This window comes from Sander lucioperca, chromosome 2 (assembly GCF_008315115.2).
Source record: "Sander lucioperca isolate FBNREF2018 chromosome 2, SLUC_FBN_1.2, whole genome shotgun sequence".
NCBI classification, from domain to species: Eukaryota; Metazoa; Chordata; class Actinopteri; order Perciformes; family Percidae; genus Sander; species Sander lucioperca.
This window is the reverse complement of record NC_050174.1, coordinates 31,121,488-31,127,158: the sequence shown is the minus strand read 5'-3', so window position 1 is coordinate 31,127,158 and position 5,671 is coordinate 31,121,488. Positions and strand designations below refer to the sequence as shown.

The window sequence follows — 5,671 nt, the reverse complement described above, 5'->3', positions numbered from 1 at the left end:
CGTAAACTACGCTAGTGTTAGTAAATCTACCTGTCTGTGTTTGAGTTATCCTCCATTATGCTTTCCATGCAGTTGTCTGTTCCGGGCGAAGTCATGTGACTACACACGTGGTAGAATTTTTTTTTTAAGGAGAAAGTAGGCCTATCAACAGGAAGAAATTATCGAAATTATCATCATGGGAAAAATACGTCGGTAACAGCTTCAGAATTTCGATGTCGAAATTTTCAATTAATCGCCCAGCCCTAATTGTATGCGCTATGCTTTATAAATTGAATAGCTCAAAGATTGTTATTTTACTAATTACCAACAAAAAAAAATTTCTACAGACTAAGTGATAGATTAATTATAAATTAAAATAATCATTAGTTGCAGCCGATACAAATGCAACAATTAACTATCTAATGATTTAACTACACGTTCAGTCACTACTGTGTAATTTCAAGCGGTGAAGGACAGCTGCCGTTCCTTCACCTATATGAATATGTCCGATTATTACTTTACTTTGACTTTACTATCTATTAGCCATATTATCTCTAGGAGTGCACTGTTGCTAATTGAAATGCAACAGATGACGTTGCAAACACTGTTAACTGCCTATGTATCAGTGCTAGTTAGTACACCGACATACTGATGAAAACCTTTCATACTGCCAGATGGTGTGAATGCCTGCCGATGTACTATAAGTCTCTATGTTGTTTTAGTGTATGGAGCTGTGTCTGTCTTTTGTTTGTGCGATTTTTAATGTCTAGTCCTGAACATCCCGTTGTATACCTCTCATATGTCCTGTCCTGGCCTGAAAAAGCCCCTCTTTTTTTCTTCTCCAAAAACAGCTCTGAGTGTTGTGAGTGTGTTAGGAGCCTTTGAAAGACACCACAGGTCCCAGGGGAGACTTGGTCAGTGGCCTGTGATCAGACATACCCACCCACCCACCCAGCCATCCCCATCCCCACAGCCCTTAACACAACCGCCCACCACCTCTGTTGGCAGGACTGGTGTGCTTTTCCAGGAAGTTGACAATTCCCCCATAGAGAGGGAGCTCAGTGCTGGGGAGGGGAAAGTGTTGGTGGATGCGGCGGTGGGGAGGGGCGATGGAGGAGGTCGGAGGGGTCGGCTGAATTAAAGGACCGGGGAGGTGGGCGGGACGCTTCTTCACTGGGGTGAATGAGTTCACGGTGAGCGGACGGTCAGTAGTGACAGATGCCACTGAGTTACCCCTCGGTCACCCATGATGTGTTTCAGGCTACACACTAACCTCCATACACGCCTGTGCTCAAACAGTGAGAGACGTAAACACACGCACAGCGCTGGGGAAGCAGGTGGGTGCGAGGGCTGGCGCCGTGCCCAGGTTTTTCTTCTTCTAGATTTTGTGTGCATGTGAAATGGGTGCCAGCTCTTCTTCCAAAATTCATAAAAGGAACCTATGAACAACAGATCTGTCCGGTTAATCATTTAGCCAGCTCCACAAAGAACATCTTGTAAAAATTGTCTCTGGCTTGCACACGCTTCAGACAACAAGGCAGCTTTGATTGTTACGATAGAAACTCATCCCTCCGTGTGACCTAAATGCCATCGGAAGACGTGTTGGAACTAAGTTCTGGGTTAAAATATTGGTGCTTAGGATTTTTTTTAAGTTGATGTTTCAAGGACATTTATGCAAGGGTCTATATCTGCATAGATCGGTTTAGCTCAGGGATCATTCTGCTCTCCAATCCGCCTACTCACCTTTGATGTTTTGAGCTCCTGGTGTGTTGTAGCAAGGATGCCTTGTTGGAATGCACAGCACATTAAGCACCATATTTCAGCAAGATCTTATACCCTATGAGCATCATTTTGTTCACAAGGCTTTCCTGCCTGGTGGTGTTAAAAGCAAGAGAGGAGCATAATCCTTTTGAATTTTTTTTGCTTTGTCAAAAGTATTCTGAAGAATTTTCCAAGAGTTAAGTAAAACGCGGACTCAAACTTGCTGAAAATGACTTTTTATGTCGACCATTACTACTTTTCACGTGGAAGTGCGAGTGAGGATAGGATTTGTAGAGCGCACACATATACACAGCTATGCAAAAATAAAAAGACAAGCTCTTTCATGCAAGGGCTATATAACATGGTGAGAGCCGGGGACGGTGAGTGTTTTGGAGGGATGAGAGGGTAATGGTGGTCTGTAACCAGGGCCACCAATAATTCAAGGGAAAAGAGAGGAAAGGGGTGTGCTGCATGGGGAGAGGGGGGCAGACGAAGTGGTTGTATGATCAAAGGCTCAGTGAATTGTGTCACAGACAGACGGAGAAGAATGGCGTTGGATGGTGTGACTTGCATTTTGATTTCCTTTGAGAACAGGGGGAGGGAAGCGGGGGTGGTGGGAGTTTTTAGAAGTAGGGCCCTGTTTTGATCCCATTACCAACTGTTATCAGGTCGCTTGTTTGTGAAGGAGACGACCATAAAGGACTGGCAGTGACTGAGTTAAAAGGTTTTGTGATTTTATGGTTTTTCTCTAAGCTAAACCAAAACTTAATGTTATTGTTTTTTTTCTGCCAAGTCAAGTTTTTAAAAAGTTACAATGTGCTTTACAGTCACTTTTAGTATTCATATGAAAGTGTATACAATATGTTAACAAAAAATTAATCAAAGTGCCATGTAAACCTAACATGCAAACAAATATAGTACTGAGAAGATGGTATCATATTAAACAAGCATCCCATGTGAGCAAGAACTTTGTCTACAGGTGGTTTTGCAGAAAGGGGTGGGGGTTGGCAGGGGGTGTGACCAGCTTGAGTGACAGGTGGAGTTCAAATCCCCGCCAGGATTTCATTGAGAGTGTGGCCTCTGTAACTGGATATTCATGTGAAAGGCTGCCTCCCCCAGGGGCAGGACAGGCAGGGCAGAACAAGAGCTGCCCCCTTGTGGCACTTCAGGGGTGCCAGATGCCCTTCACCCAGAACCCTGGGTACAGAGGAGCCAAGCAAAGTGGAGCAATGGGGTGTTTCCAGTGGGCTGAGCTTGTGTGATTTGGGGCCTAGCAGGGAAAGCTAGCAGTTGGAACACAGGAGAGGACAGTCTCTGTCATTGTGTGTGTGTGTGTGTGTGTGTGTGTGTGTGTGTGTGTGTGTGTGGGCACGTTTGCATGTGTGCTCGATACTCTTTTGTGTGCACGGCCAGTAGCTGTGACCCACTTCACCAGATCACCATCTCTCATCCAAACCAAGCTCCTTTTCCCCCTGCTCCCTATCCCCACATCCATCAACGCCTACGTCAACATCTGACAAAAAAGAAAAATCCCTGTGGTGGAGATAATGGTGCAATGCCCAGCCTCTAAAATAACAACATGGTCCACAACAACAACACTGTCCCATTCTGAGTGCAAGAGCCCCCGCACAATGGCCCAGTGTTCAGGACCCAGGGGCGCAGGGGGGGCTCCCCGCTGCCATCCAGGCTGTTAGACAAGCAGGAGAGAGAGGTCATAATCACAAACCAAGCAGCGCTGCACTTCCTGGTTCTCCGTTTGGATTGACTGAGACACAGAGACAGATTGGTCCCCTCTTTAGATCCCCTCCTACTATGACTCACTGCTTCCTCCCCAACAGCATGCTCATAGGGTATCTCACATGGAATGGAACATGGGATATGCAGGTTGAATGGCAACCTGACTAGGTAATGCTCTTTTATCTTTGTCTTTTTTTCTTCAATTTGTTGTCCACCGAAGGTTGATAATTTAGGTTGATAATATCAGAGCGTGCAAATGTGTATGTAATGGATACCTGTACTGCCTCGCTGCTCCTGCCAGCCTGAGGCTAATATCGATCTTCCAAACAGTCATCCAGAGCACAGCGGCTTCCTGCTCACCTATGTTTACAATAGAAAAAGCAGCTTTGAGAAAATGCGAAGTGAATCTGTGAAATGCAGGCGGACAAGATGACTGCATCCTGTGGGTTTGTGAAAAAAGTGTTTTGCCTTGCTTCATGTTGACCCCTTTTTGGTTTCCTTACTCAGTTGAAAGGATCAGAGAATGATCCATTTTGTGTCGAAGGCCAAGGGCTGTGATTGAAAATTGAATCTTTCACGTTTGTCATGGTCCCTGTATGAGGATTCAAGTTAGCACTCTTTTCTTCAAAAGTGCAATTCAGAATCTAAAAGACAGTGTATGTGGGAAGTGCCTGTCTCTTTACTATTAAAGATTTCATCCATAAGGCAGAAAAATGCTACACTGTGGAGCTCAATAATGGCACACGTTGTCCACATTCCTTCTCTATGACTCTTCCATAGTCCACCTGATTTGCATTTCACCCCCTTACTCATAGCTAAGTCCTCCCCAAAAACCCTTCAGGTCAGGGGCTTGACCCCTCTGCCTTGTGGCACTGAAGTGACAAGGCGCCTTCTGAATCTCTCTTCAATTGGCTTGTTGCACGACTAACCTGCTCCCAATGTGATGAAGTGGGGTTCAAAGGTCAGGGGTCAGCAGAGGGAGAAGGGTATCTCGGGTCATCAGCAGTGGCCCAAGGCTCGACGCCACAGTGCTGGCAAATTGTGGTGCAGTGGTCATTGGGTTAATAGGATAAGTGGCCTGCAGGTCAGTTTGGCCCAGTTCTAATGCTAATACAGGAGCTTTGCACTGTTGCCAGGGTGGGGTGGGAATGGATCCAGGATTTTGGGACTCCACATGGTTACAGTTTTAATCCAACCTTAGTGGATCAGATCATTATTTCATCCTAGTGAATGGCCGACAGCTGTAGTTCTCTACTTGTTTTCATTTTGTTTTTGGTTTGTGTTTGTATGTTTCATGCCTTTTTATTGCACTGTTCAGTTCAAGTGATGGCCTGCAGTGATTGTCAGCGTTATCTGTTTACTTCCCTCATGATACGGACGCCTCATGGGACTGCATACTAGCACATACGCAAGATTGATGATTAGATAACAGTCTCTTGATGTCAAAATGGGAAATACAGATTTGGCTGTTATTTAAATTCTCATTCTGTGTCACTTTAGCTTCTCTCAACCACCTTCTTTACAATCTTACCAAGACCGTCAAGACAACTCAAGTAACCCAGCGGAAGGGCTTTGAGATGGATACTTCTGTTGGTTTGCAATTAGGGAAGCTGCCACCTTTTTCTTTTTTAGGCCCAGTGAGTGAGTCACTGTGTTTGTGATGGCTGCCATCCTTTAGCTTTAATCTTCTCTAGGCACTTGCTCTGTAGAGCTTTTTGGCAAAGAGAACTGGGCCAATTTAGCGGCCTTAAGTGTAATGAGAGGACAAAGCAAGATATACAGACAGACACTAATCAGACTGTGTGTGCGTTGGTGGGGAAACGTCAGCAATTTAATAAGACAACATAAAATACATCCAGTCATTGTTCATGTATGTCCAAACACAATAGAAATGGCAGCAAATTTAATCATTTGCAGCAGTAAGAGTAGAAGTAGACTTAACGGACCTTTCGAAAATCTGCCACATCAGCAGATCCATGAAAGTACATAAATCCCAGTTTTGCTTATCTGCTGCTATTCTTTGAGAGGTCTGGAACGCTGTACAGTATGTTTAGATCCTGCATGATTTTGCCGCACACAGCGAATACTTCAGACGTCTAATGCTCTTAAGCTCTTATGTTTCATTATGGAAAATAGGTGACAAGTGGATTATAAATTGTTGCACTCCCTCAAACGAGGGGGAGCAAATCTATAA

General features: G+C 44.7%; 1 protein-coding gene across 2 annotated transcripts in view; it reads left to right on the top strand.

The window, feature by feature from the left end:
- znrf3 (zinc and ring finger 3) overlaps window positions 1-5,671 on the top strand; it is a 74,936-nt gene that overhangs the window by 34,271 nt on the left and 34,994 nt on the right. The window lies entirely within an intron of this gene.